Source organism: Bidens hawaiensis, unplaced genomic scaffold, assembly GCF_021521415.1.
Source record: "Bidens hawaiensis isolate Kalapana, Puna unplaced genomic scaffold, B.hawaiensis_p1.1 tig00042308_1, whole genome shotgun sequence".
NCBI lineage: Eukaryota > Viridiplantae > Streptophyta > Magnoliopsida > Asterales > Asteraceae > Bidens > Bidens hawaiensis.
The window spans coordinates 109206-124156 of record NW_027497492.1 but is presented as its reverse complement, the minus strand read 5'-3'; the positions used below and the strand labels follow the sequence as shown (position 1 = coordinate 124156).

Here is a 14951-nt window from a genome sequence, read left to right as displayed (position 1 = left end):
AGTAGTTCAATATGGGTTGGGTTCAACATGGGTTGGGTTGCAAACTTGATATTTGACTTTAATTCAATGATTGGTATGAGACATGTATACTGATAATGAGTTTAGTCTTAAATTATGAAAAATGGAAGTTCATAGATTTCTACGGTTGTAAATTAGCTTCTACATTTCATGATGAGTTATGTACCCTTACAGATTTCATTTTATTATATCTTGCCAATTTCAAAGTTCTATAAGTACCATATAAACAAATTCCATAATGAATGTTAAAAAAATGTCATCAAAGAAAACTCACAGTATACAAGCACTTACAAAACTTTAAAACACACTAACACAATGAGTTTTTAACCAAAATGAGGAGTGTAGAAAAAATATTTACCAAAATGGAGAAATTCAAATATATTTACCAAATTAGGTGATTTTTAATTGGGAGAAATGAGGGATGACCCCGGCTTGTCAGGGTTCGAGTCCTGATCTTACCTGGTTTTACCGGCTTCTCGCTGTCGTGCCGTTTAACGGGCGTGGGGGTTGGGTTTTATCCGGGGAATCTCTCTCAATAGGTGGACCGCTAGGGGCACCGTCTGTCTGGACTCGTGGCCGGCTCGGGCTACCTTTAGCCAATGGGGCCACGTACAAAGTATCCAGCGTTACTTAGTTGGTCGTTAAAAAAGAGCGTGATTTTTGAAAATCTCCATTTTCTCAATCTTATTTTTAATGTATTTTATAAAAATATTTTCTATCTAATATTTGATGGATCGGAAATCTGGAACATAACAATAAAAAAGTTACATTCTTTATAACAACCATAAACTGTTTCATTGAGAAAAAAAAAACTCTTGTTGGATATTTCGTGTATGCAAAAAAATTTAATAAAAAATCTTATTTTATTTTTAAGTTTTTAATAATAAAAATTTTGTTTCTAAGTTTCTAACCATAAATAGGAAACTGAGTCAAAGGAAATATAAAATTATGTAAAACGTTTTAATGAAGAGAATAATAAACATTAAAATTACATTTCTGACAAACATGAAAATTTTTAAATAAGTCCAGATTGTTACAAATCTTATAACCTTTTTTTTTAAAACGTAGTAATTATACGAATTCAATATTTAAAAAAAACAAGGTTGCTACATTTCAATTCAATTGTTATACAAATTTAACATTTAAAAAAGGAAAAACCTCATAGAACAGTTAATAATGTACATGTTATACAAATAATTGAAAAGTTCACTATGTGGTTTATTATCTGACTTTCGTCAATTTCATGGTTGTTGAAATTTTTAAATATTTTTATTTAAATACTAAAATCTTGGTTTTTTTTTTAAATATCATGGCTATTTTCATGTTTGTTGGTGCATTTTGTGACCGTCGCTATGCTATTCCGACCAGCTAGGGAGAAGTTGTGGACGGAGCCAACTTCGCCATAGGAGAAGTTAGGACAACTTCACCTATTGATGAAGTTAGAACAACTTCACCATAGGCCCAAGCCCAAGCCGAAGCCCAAGCCCGCGAAGATGTTTATCTATATACATGTGTGTCATGTTTAGGGTTTTGTGTTAGAAGAAAAGGTGAGAGTATTTGTGTAGCTGTTGCATTGCTTAGAGAGATAGAGAGAGTCGCGTGGGCAGACCCGAGGTAGAGCTCACCTCGGGTCGCCCATAATTTGTTTTTCTCGTTCGGTATGTAATGTGTTTTGATTATTATATCAAGCGATCTGCAGATCTGTGTTGACCCATTCGTGTGTTTGTTTATGTGTAATCGTGTTCTTCATCTATAACACCATAAACGAGTCTAGGAGGATTCCGCACTCCTAGACCTCGTGCGGATCTCGTATCGATCACCATCGCACCGGGGACTTACATGTGGTATCAGAGCCTTAGGCTCTTATGTTATGGTTCGAGATCTGAGTTTTGGTGTTTTTGGCACGTTTCAGAGGGGGTTTTTGTTGGAACAGCCGTCAGAGGCGAATTTATAGGGTTTTGGCGAAGTTATTGGAAGGTGAAGTTAACAAAGGGCGAAGTTATGACCAAGCGAATTTATAACCAGGCGAAGTTAAAGTCAGGCGAAGTTAAAGTTTGGTGAAGTTAAAGTTTGGCAAAGTTATCAAAGGGCGAAGTTATCTGGTGGTGAAGTTATCGGTGGTTAAGTTATCTGGTGGTGAAGTTATCAGGTGGTGAAGTTATCATGCAAAGTTCACCCGTAGGTCAGACTTTTTATATGCGAAGGTCAGACTAACGATATGTTTTCCTTTCCTCCGACGTTCAAGATACGGTATTTCCAAAAAAAATTCGGGAAATTTTCTTGAACGGAAATTTTCATATGTCATTCATATGAAAAGATGATTATTGAGGAAACATTTGGTGATAACATTTTTGGAGATCATAGATGCTCGGGTAATAAAGATCATGGAGGCTTGGTTAAGCTTTTGATGATTATTACAGGGCATGTGTGTTAGACTATATCAAGGTGGTTTTGTGATGAAACTGTTCATTTGATGTTGAGTAGTTGAAGATTGAACCTTATCTTACGAACCGATTATGGTTGAGATGATTGATTATGCACCAGGATGCAGATCAAAGATCTCGATCGATATAATTTGGATGGGCTTACACTGAAGGGGAGATCTGATATGGAAGACGTCGGGTGATTGGTTGATTTGTGAAGCTACAAGACAGATTCAGACACTGCTGGTTGAAGACAGGATTGATGTTGCATATATATGTGAAGTTCAACCTTGAAGATCACAGTGCAATGTATGAAGATCAAGTCCTACCAGAAGAAGAACATAGAAGATCATCAGTTAAGAGGGTGTCTGTTGGTGCATGTTTTGTAACAGATGGTCTTTGGTATTTGTTATAATTGAGAGCAACGGTCAAGAGGGAGTCTGTTGGTACATTTTGTGACCGTCGCTACGCAATTCCGACCAGCTAGGGAGAAGTTGTGGACGGAACTAACTTCGCCATAGGTGAAGTTAGGACAACTTCACCTATTGGTGAAGTTAGGACAACTTCACCATAGGCCCAAGCCTGCGAATAAGTTTATCTATATATATGTGTGTCATGTTTAGGGTTTTGTGTTAAAAGAAAAGGTGAGAGTATTTATGTAGCTGTTGCATTGTTTAAAGAGAAACAGATAGAGAGAGTCGTGTGGGTAGACCCGAGGTAGAGCTCACCTCGGGTCGGCCGTAATTTGTTTTTCTCGTTCGGTATGTAATGTGTTTTGATTATTATATAAAGCGACCTGCAGATCTGTGTTATCCCATTCGTGTGTCTGTTTGTGTGTAATCGTGTTCTTCGTCTATAACACCATAAACGGGTTTAGGGGGATTCCGCACTACTAGACCTCGTGCGGATCTCGTATCGATCACCATCGCACCAGGGACTTGCAATGTTTATTTGATGGTTTTTTTAATATAAATTATTAACTTCACATCAATATTTTACTATTATATTAAATGATTCTCAATTTTATTATGATATTTTCAATAAAAATAAAGGGGGGAAACTATGAAGTTCATACACCAAAGTGACTAAATTAGGTGTAGTGGAAATATAGGAAACAAAATGAAATATCTTGATTATAAAATAGATCTTACGAAATTTTAATTGTTTAAACAGTTCTATTACCGTATAGTGTTTTTACGAGCATAAATTCTTTCTTCATTAATTTAAAAGTGTTTTTCATAGTTAAGTTTTTCTAGTGAAACTTTTTTTTATTGTTAAAAAATTTTATTTTTCAATTCAATTTTTTATCTAATAAGAAAAGGAGTGAGAAGATTGAGATTTTCAAAAATCCCCTCATTTGGTAAATATTTCTGAATATACTTTTTCCTCACTCCCCGTTTTAGCAAAAACCTCCTAACACAATTAACCGAATAACAAGTTGTGATCCGTGAAAATTTGCAACCATATAAAAAGCATAGAACATGAACAATTAATTGAATGACAACTTAGTTTCGGTGAAAATTTGCAATCACACAAAAAGCATAAAGCATGAACAATAAAGGTTACAAGAAAAAAGAATACCCGAAACTGATTATTGTAGAGCCACTTTTTAAAGACAATTAAAACCTTCTATGAGTTTTATAAAGCTGAAAAACAGAGATTAAGTACTAAAAGAATTATATAAATATAACAAATAATCTAAGTGTAATGATAAATGATGAACATGAGAAACAAGGTGCCTTACCAAAACTGTTCCTTGGTGTTGGTGTGTTGTGTTTTGATGTATCTTGAAAGAATAGGAGTATATAAAGTGAGTTATGTGGACTGGTTAAAAGATGGCTCAAAACTGCCATAATATCTTCAGCAGTAAGAGAATCTTCAGCTGCAAAATAACCAACAGCACTGTTCACTTTATACTCTATGAAAAGAAAAATCAGAAAAATCAAGTAATAAATATAGAAAAAGTTACTGGAAAACCTAACCTGTTGACTAAAGCTATGCTGCAATTACCTCAATATCAGCCATACACCCTGTTTTTTAAATCAAAAGAGAGAGAATTAAAAAAAATTGAACAAGTTAATATATATATATATATATATGTGTGTTAATTGCCTTAGACTTTTAACCATGATCATTATTAGCAACAATAATTTTAAAATATCCCAACCGCGTTTTCTCCTTAACCAAATTGATTATTTTTTTTAAAAAATAACCCTTTTGAACCCAGACCAAAATGATACATAACTTTACAAAAAAACTATGTTGACTATGTCTATTATTTCAAACTTATTCAAGTCCATTTTTACACTTTTGTAGCCTAAAAACTTGTTCACAAAACATAAGACCTTTATACATGGGGTCAAACATATCCTCTTTCATGAAAGAGTTACATCACCCATGTGTAGACAACTATTTAAATACAAACAATTCATCTAAGTTTAAGAAGAAACTGAGATTCTGAGCCTCCCGGCTGTGTCAATCATCGATCTGAGTGACAATTCTTTCTCCGGGTCAATACCTGAATCTGTCGGAATTGCTCTTGACAAATAATAAAATCTCTGGGGTTATCCCTTCTGAAATCTCACAACCTTTTAAACTTGTCAAGATTGATCTCAGCAATAATCTGATTTCTGGGCCAATCCCTTCATCTATTGGTGATTTAAAAAGACTCAATCTTTTGTTATTGCAAGCAAATAAACTCTCTGGCGACATCCCAAATTCATTATCTTCACTAACATCTCTAAATGTTCTTGATCTTTCTAGAAACCTGTTAACCGGTTCTATCCCAAAAGGCCTTTGTGATTTGCTTCCAACTTCCATGAACTTTTCCAATAATCAACTTTCAGGGCCAATACCTAATTCCTTCATCAAAGGAGGACAGCTGACAAGCTTTTTAGGCAACCCTAATCTTTGTGTTTCCGAGTATCCCAATCCACCATATCAAAACTTCTCCTTTTGTGCTCAATCTTACAACAGGAAGAAAGTTGATTACATTTGGATCGCTGTAGTGTCGGTTGGGATTATTGTCATTGCAGGTATTATGTTTGTTAAAAGATGGTTTAGTAAAGAAAGAGATGTTAAGAAACATGAGGAAACATGGTCGCCTTCTTACTTTTCTTATAATGTGAAAAGCTTTCATCGAATAAGTTTTGATCAGGATGAGACACTTGAAGCCATTATCGACAAGAATGTTGTAGGACATGGTGGATCTGGAACTGTTTACAAGATCGATCTCAGCAATGGTGAAGTGGTTGCAGTTAAGCGGCTTTGGAGTCAGAAAATGAAGGACGAGTATACGGATGAACAACATATCATGAACCGCGAGTTGAAAACCGAAGTGGAGACATTACGGAACATAAGGCACAAAAATATTGTCAAATTGTATTGTTACTTTTCTGGTTCTGATTGCAATTTGTTGGTGTATGAATACATGCCAAATGGCAATCTTTGGGATGCACTTCATAGAGGTAAGTGTCTTTTGGATTGGCCGACTAGACACAGGATCGCACTTGGTGTGGCGCAGGGTTTAGCTTATTTGCACCACGATTTGATGCTACCGATTATTCATAGAGACATCAAGTCCACAAATATCCTGTTGGATAGAGACTTTGAACCAAAAGTGGCAGATTTTGGAATACCAAAGGTTCTAAGGGCCAAAGGGAAAAACTCCACCACCACTATTGTTGCTGGCTCCTATGGTTACATAGCACCAGGTACATCTACAAACTAACTTTAATTCACAGACAACATGACAAGTTGAAAAATACTGTGTTAGTGACACAGACATTGGAGTCATAAAAGTAACACAGCAGTTAGTAAAGGTATTCAACTATGAGGAAAAGTGAAGGTAAAAGTGCAAAAATAGCTACATGTAACGTCACTAAGAGTGTGACAGTTTATCAAGACCCAAAATTCAAACCTTTTTCTCACTGTTTTTAAATAGTTTGTTGATAAAAAAAATGTTCAGAATAATGCCCCTTAGTAATGTTAGGCTGAGGGGTGTGGGGGGCTCTAACGGGGGCGCGAGTGGGGGTTCCAGCCAATAATATTGTGACGTGTGGCAGAGAGAGAAACTGGATAAGATGGGTGTTGGAGCCCCCGCTGGAGCCCCTGGCCCTGGTGTAGAGGGGCGCGAGCAGGGGCTCCAGCGGATTTTTTTTTATTTTTTTATAAATATATTCAAAAAACGTATTATTAAAAAAAACTCATAAATTATTAAAAAAAACACACATTAAAAAAAAACTTTAATATCTAAAAATAAAATAAAAATTAAAGTACTAAAAAAACATTATTCTTATTCTTCGGCTTGGTCTTCTTCGATCAACCTCTTTCGGATACGTTCCTTTTGCTTTTCCATCAGCATTTGATCGACCGGATTTAGGTTACTGAAGTCTCTTGTAAGGAAGTCCAAATCTCTCATTCGACTTTTTTCCTTTTTGTCATTAGAGACCACCTCCATGGTTTTGTTGAATTTATTGAGGGATTCAACAAGATCGATGATGTTTACGGCTGCCCCCTCAGCCGGTTTTTTCCCCTTGGCGTCCCGTCCCAATGGCCGCCTCCTCGGCGGTGAAGACATTTCCTCCCCCGCAATGTTTAGGTCGAATCCAACGCGGCAGAAGTGCTGTACGCTCCAGACGAACTAGTTTTAGTCCGTTTCGGCCCTACTTCCGCATCATGGTCCGGCGCCACCAGCTCAACCCACTTGGAACACCTTTTCAACTCTCCCACAACTTTACATCGTCCCACGTCTTCACCGTCCCATACCTCCGCAGACACTCCTGCTTCTACTCTTCGACAGTGAAATTGTAAACCGCCAAATCATCACTGCCACTTGGTCTCATACGACCGGCGTTCCTGTTGAAAAGATTAGTAAACAAGCCGACAAATTTTCTGATTTCGGACCACCGACCTGAAATCATATCGGCGTTCCGCTCTGTACTCCCAACGAGCGAATAGAACGTCTCCCTAACCTTTGTCCAAAAGACCTTGCTCTTTTGGTAGTCGGCTGCAAAATGAATAATTAAATTAGATTTCCAGTTAACTTTTTTATTTAACTTTTTTATTAAAAATCATTTTTAAAAACGTTAAAACAATTACCGCAACGCCGATCCTCAGAAATGACTATCCAAGCCCGACACAAGGCTTCCTTCTCATCCGATGACCACGGAGTGGTTTTCCGTTTCGTCCTCGGAGTCGAAGCCGGTCCCGACCCGTCCGTTGCAACTTGTTTTTTCCGGTGGGCGCGTCTTCTTTGTCCCGTAGCCTCACCGTGTGATTCTTGTGTCTCCGGAACAACAAAGTTAGGAGACGGTTGTATGTTGGATGGTTGAAAGCCGGATGTTTCTTGCGACCCCGAAAAAAACATCGATTGGTCTGGTGACGACCATAAATCGTCGTAACTATAACCTGAATCTAGGTTTGGGTACCAATTTCCAGCCATGTTTTTAAAAAAAGGTTTGGAAGATGGGTTGATTTTGGGTTTTTTTTGAAGTTGTGGTAATTGTTTTATGTGATTTTGGGTGTGGTAATTGTTTTAGGTGATATTGGGTTTATATATAGGAAGAATGATTTTTTTTTATTAAATTAAAGAGCCAACGGCTCATTTGTGTACACTCCAACGGCTATGTCACGCACCCCAAGCCACCTTTACGCCAGCTTTGTCCCGCGACCCACCTTGCGCCCGCCTTGTTTTTCGCGCTCGCGCCCCTCTCGCGCCTCGGTGGTGTGGTGCTCGCGCCTGGGGGCGCGAGCGGAGGGGCTCTCGCGCCCCCGCTGAAGCCCCACGCCCCTCAGCCTTACAAAAAAAAATAACATATGGTTTTAAATTTCTCTTTATCACTAACATAGTAACATGCCACTAAATGATAATTCCCTGTGTTTTTATACCCTTATAGGCTAGATTCTACATAAGTAAATATATTACAGATGGAGTTGTGATGAAAACAATTAATTCTATGTAAACAATTAGTATGTCAAGATAAAGCCCGTGTGATACACTGGTGGTTAAGAAAAACAAAAAAGTGAAATTTAATAATATACATAATAACATATTTTATGGATTCATAAGAATAATTTGCATATGTATTTGTATTTTAAAAGAAATTAATATGGAAGTTTGGGAATCTATACCAATTAAGAAAAGGAGAAGACTAATATCAATTCATCATGGTTGAGTTGATAAACCACAAACATTTTAAAAGCAAGGTGGCGAGTCTGATTCTCATCGACACCATATTTTTCATTTTGTCATTCGTGAAGTGGAAATTGTAAAAGTAGAAACTTGTACGCTTGGCAAGGTCTAATTGAATAACATATGGAATTGTCTTGCTTTAATAGCATAGGAAGATGAGGTAAAGAATCATATATATCATCGATAATAATATATTTTTGAGAAAATTATTTACAAGACATTTGAGACAAAACAAATATTCAGGGATTTACTTTATAAGTATAGTTTAATCTTTCTTTAATTGATGTTATATTTTTTAACTGACAATTATAATATAGAGTACGCGTATTCATGCAAGGCAACAACAAAGTGTGACGTCTATAGTTTCGGTGTTGTACTAATGGAGCTGATAACCGGTAAGATGCCCGTGGAGATGGAGTTTGGAGAAAGCAAGAACATCATATATTGGATTTCAACAAAAGTGGAGACAAAAGAAGGAGCAATTGAGGCTTTGGATAAGAGACTTTCCGGTTATTTCAACAATGAGATAATTAAGGTTCTTCGAATAGCCATCCGTTGTACATGCAAGATAGCAACCCTCCGTCCTACCATGGATGAGGTCGTTCAGTTGCTTATTGAGGCGGACCCTTGCAAATTAGATCATTGCAAGTCGCCAAACAAGAGCAAAGAACCGGCAAAGCAAGTGTATGATAATGACAACAACGTTCTTTGTTTTTGAGTAGTTCGAAATAATGTTGCATAATATCCACAAAGAATAGTTTTACTAGCTTTTGAGACCTATTTAGAAATAGTCATTGTACATATCAACTTAACCGATCTGGCCCATAAATACAATCTTAATATTTGTAGTAATAACTACTATAAGCTCTTTAATGTAAGTTTGTATGTTCTAATCGTTCAATATTGAATCTCGAACAAGGGTGAATCATATAAAGGACCCGGGAGGTCTCACCCGTTTTTTTGTTTTCGTCCGAAAACTTTTATACATATTGACCTCCCAATCCCCCCCCTCCCACCCACAACCCTTCCCTTTTTCTCTCCAAACAAGCTAGGTCCGTGACCTTCAATTTTTTTTTATTTTTTTTTATGAAAGTCCAAGCTTCATCAATAGTCTCAACGCTCCTCTATGTATTCTACATGAGTTTAGAATAGATAATGGTATGTATTCCATAAGTCGTTACCTTTTTGTCTCTGACCAATAGATATAATTTTATTCGTCCATTTTAAAGGTTGTGTACACGCCCTAAGTGGGCAATTTATATTCACCAAAAGAAGATCGTATCAGGCATTTATGAAAACAAAAAAGAATCAGCACTATATGAGTGGTATGCTGGGTCCTTTAAAAGAAAAAAATTCATTAAGATGATATTTTCTTTTTCCATGGTGGAGAACCCATAAATCAAAGTTTTTAGCTATGAAGAATGATTATCACTCATTCTCCTAGAACCTATGATTACAGATTACTCTTTTTTTTTAACGGCCAACTAAGTAACGTCGGGTATTCTGTACGCGGCCTCCATTGGCTAAAGGTGGCCCGAGTCGGCCACTAGTCCGGACGGACGGAGCCCCTAGCGGTCCACCTGTTGAGGGATTCACCGGATAAAACCAGACCCCCACGCCCGCCAAATGACACGACAGCGAGGAGGCGGTAAAACCGGGTAAGATCATGACTCAAACCCTGACAAGCCAGAGTCATCCATCATATCTCTCATATAAATTGGTGGTAGTGGGGTTTGACCCCCTTACATCTCACTATTAAAGTAAGTGCTCTACCATTGAGCCACATCCAATTTATGATTATAGAGTACTTATATTCCAAATATGACATTTGTAACAATTAATTAAGTGCCATTTATTTTAGTATTTGTGATTTGTTTAATTACGTAACCTTAGTATTAATTTTGAATTTATTGTAAATGACTACCTCATTTTTCTAAAACCTGCAATTTGAGTACTTTTTCCTAACTACGTCTAACTTTGTCCATTAAGCCAAGGGTTATTTTTTTTGTTTTAATCAAAATTTTCCCTTTAATACTTTCCTAACAAAAAAAAATCTCTTAACACAAAAGATCTCCTACCTCTGGTCATCAATGTAAACAAACTTAGCATGTAAATCAAAAAATCAACACCATCCTCACAAATCCTAGACTATCACCCCGGTTTCTTTCCATACGAAATGAAATGCTGAAATTTAACCGTATGAACCATCACATTATACCACACAATTTCCACTCAACAAACCCCAAATTTCAACCACACTTTCAACCTTGAACTTACAGAAAATTAAACACAAATTGATGTTAATAAATGGCAACCAGAAATGAAAGATCTTGAGTGAATTCGTAACAATTAAAATTGATGAAAACGAGACAGAAAGCCTGTTTGACAAAAGGTGTACGATTTCATGGTTGTCGGAACCATCAGAAGTCGACTGCAATCTAGTCGGCCAGAGTTTTTTCCCATAGAAGGGTCTTTAACAACCGTGAAAAACTAACCCCAAAGAAATAATATTGATGCTAATAGACGAAATTTGTCTCAAGTTTGGTCGGTTTTTACCAGTTGAGCAAGCGTCAGGTGACGGATACTAGAAAAGCCCTAATCTTGAGCCTCGTTCATATCCCGCTGCTACTGAACGCCTCAACTGCTCGACATTGAAAACCTCAACAGAGCATGTTAGGTCACCAATTATAACAAGTGTTATGGTTTGAAAAACCCAAATTTTAAGAAACTTTGAATTATTGCACTTTTTGCTTAATAAATGACTATAATGCTCTTTACATATATAAAAAGACAAAATTTAAAAAGTTTCAATGATTGTATTTGTGTAAGGGTAAACTTGGAAATTAGTTAATAAACTTTAAAAATGGACATTTGCAATGAGACAAACTAAAATGAAAATGTAGACACTTTCAAATGGACGGAGGAAGTAATTTTTTTTTGTTTAAAACATCAGTTATTTTTAAATGGGTTATAATAAATAAATGAAACATAATAAACGAAAAATAAATATAAAAAATTATTATTTTTAACTCATTTCCTATCTATATTTTTATATTGAAATTTCTAATGGAAATTAAATTATTCAACAAAAATAGGAGTGAGAAAATATGCATTTATTAAGGAAAACCTATTTTGGTATACTTTTAAAATCACTCATTTTAGTAAATAATTTTCCTACCTCCCTCATTTTGGTAAAAAAAACTTCATGACTTAACGAACAAAGTTAGAAAAAAGTACTAAAATTGCAGTTTAGAAATGTGAGTTAACCATTTGCAATAAATTTAAAATCAGTACCAAAGTTGCGTAATTAAACAAACTACATGTAATAAAATGACACTTAAGTTTCTATATAAGCAAAGGTTGTTGGCTACAAATTTGATGTCCTAACCGAAAGCTTTTTAATTTTTATGTTCAAAAATACTTTTTTTAGTATATAATTAATTAGTGTTTTACTCGACGTGTTGTAGCGGGGAAGGTTAGTAAAATTTTGACGATGGCAAACATAATTGTCATCGGTCCCAAGCATTGAGATAGTAAGTTGACGCAAATGCCGGTTTCGGTTACATGCGTTATTGTACTAGTAATAAACCAAAAATATACCAAAAAATAATTAAATTTGAGGAGGCCAATGGGGTGGCGTCGGTCGGTAAAACTCGAGCGTCGATATAACTTGACTATTGTCTATTCCGGGCAATGAGGTGGGGAGTCTACGCCAATTTGGTCGGTTCCGTCATGTTCGTTACGGTACCAAAACTAAAAAAATGCCATTCTATTGGTTTCATTACGTTCTTTACGGTACTATAACCTAAACAACGCGGTGAGTGTACACATATTTGATCGGTTTCCTTCATATTCGTTACAGTATCGTAACAAAAACAAAAACAAAATTGGCATTCGACCGGTTTTCATTACATTCGTTATAGCCCGGAACTAAACAAAAAAAAAAGTTGCCTTGTACAAATAAGCCAAATGAGGTCCTTCAACACCAAATCTTTTATTTATATACATTAGATAACTAGATTTAGAAACCCGTGTATTACACGGGATGAATTAATATATAAATTACAATGACTAATTTAATACAAATAATATAAAAAGATAATTAAGTCTCTTATTATTATGTAAAAAACGTATTACAAACATAGTCGTTTTATATCATCAAATATATTTGAATTTTAAATCGGGAATGAGTTGTTCTACCATCAGAATACAATAATGAAGCAATGTCACTGAAAGCAAAATTTAAAACACATTCCATACCCGACCATAGACAAAAAAGACATTAGATTTTACCTTTTTAACCACTTTTATGGTGTCCTTATAAACACACTATTTTTCAATTATCACAATAGACTTAAAATAAATATAAAAAATGAAAAATTTGTCTATGATTTTTAAGAATGAATATTTGTAAAAGATATTATTATAGTTTTCTTCAATATGAAAATGTCTCAAAAATCGAATGTAAATGTACTCTTTAAACATAAACTCTTTTATATATACATTTCAATTTTAATGAAAATATATTAATGACACCTAATTATTATATTAACATCTTTTTATTTTTATATTAAGTATGCTTAGAATATAATTTATGGCATCAATACTTCAATCAGTGGAGATTGACCAATAAATACGGTATGCTGAATTAGGGATGAGATGTAACATCACGGAAATTTCGAGCAAAAAATGTTAAGAATCAAAGTCTAGGGATCAATTCTGCCAAATTCCAAACTCCAAGGTTGAAAATGAAAAATTTGTTTTCTTGTCCTATCGCGCTACGCGACCGGACAAAGGATAAGCCCATCGCGTGTCGCCACGTGGCAGGTCTACTAGGTGACTGGCCAGGCCTACGTCGCGCTACGCGACAGGCCAGCCAAGGAACCCATCGCGTACCGCGATGGGATCCAAAATCTTGCCTATAAATAGCAAGGTTCGGGTCTTCATAATCCACACCAAAATTTACACGTACTACTCTCTTTCTAACATCTCTCTACACCACTAAATACGTGCCCTCGATCCACCTCGATAACCATACCCGATTCCTCATTTTCCATTCCATACCTCGATAATCGTGCCACCTCCCGATGATGTTATGAAAGAAGATGGTATTGGTGGGATGTCCCGGCAAGTTACCTCGTTAAGCGTGCCGATATGGAAGTGTGTCTCGTTTGGTGTGTTCGAGTAAAGTGTTGATCAAAGCGAGAGTTGAAAAGATCAAGCGGCGTCGAAGTGCTGCCCGAGTGTCTAGGAACTATAAGCCGAGTAAAAGGTAGGCATAATGACCGAATGAAGGCATAATGCCCGACTGAAAGCGATGTGATAGGTTGGTATCAGAGTCATCGATCTTAGCGAATTGGGTATCATAAAACGATACCCAAGCTTCGATCCGAAAGCATAGGAAATATTTACTTGTTTATTTGAAATAGGGATAAGATTGGTTGGTAACCCTTTCTTTCCCTCTATACATTCTAAACCACCCATCAAGAGATATCGTACGAAAAATTAATGGAGTATTATGATCGTGAAGCAAGAAGAGCGAGAAAATACTACAAATTCCCAAAAGACATCATGAGTGAAGATTATTTTGAGGCTTTCTTCAACCGAGACCAATACATTGAACGACCCAAACCAATATACTTCCCAGGAACTGAGCATTGTCCAATTAAATTACCCGATAGTCCACCGACACAAAGAATCGAACCACCAAGGCACTCAAGCTATCATCCACCAACAATGCCCATATACCATCCCTCTGAAATACCAACATACCACCCATCGGAGATCCCCACTTACCAACCATCGGAGATACCACAGTACTTTTCCACTGGATATTTACCAAATCCACACCCATCTTATGCCTTCCTTTAAAACCGACCAATAAAGGAAGAACCAAGATCCCATCCTCCGACCCACGAAGGTGGCTTACTGGAAGCTCCACCATTAATGAAGTCAACTCACAACCCAACAATGGCAAAGGGCCGTCCCGCAAGCCCAAGATGAGGGTAATTATGCCCTACGAAAGTTTCAAAATGTCCTCAATGGTGAATGAAACTGCACAAACCATGGAGGAATATGAACCGGAAGAAGAAGAACCCGAGGAGGAGGAGGATCCCGAAGAAGAAGAGGACCCTGAAGAAGAGGAGAATCCTGAGGAAGAGAATGAGGAAGAACCGGAAGTAGAGCATCCCGATAATCCTAATGAGATATCAAGCTCAATGGATGGATCACTCAATTCCCAAAACCCAAGCTACGGTTCCTTCGATCCGTATGTTCAGTATCTGGAGCAACTCAAGGGCAAAGAAACGTCAAGCTTC

At 36.5% G+C, this 14951-nt stretch overlaps 1 pseudogene across 1 annotated transcript; it reads left to right on the top strand.

The window, feature by feature from the left end:
• Positions 1-4794: 4794 nt before the first annotated feature.
• On the top strand, positions 4795-9441 carry LOC143593546 (receptor protein-tyrosine kinase CEPR1 pseudogene; annotated as a pseudogene). The gene is made up of 2 exons (XR_013146124.1): positions 4795-6154; positions 8952-9441. The product of XR_013146124.1 is annotated as a receptor protein-tyrosine kinase CEPR1 pseudogene (transcript).
• The last annotated feature ends 5510 nt before the right edge of the window (positions 9442-14951 follow it).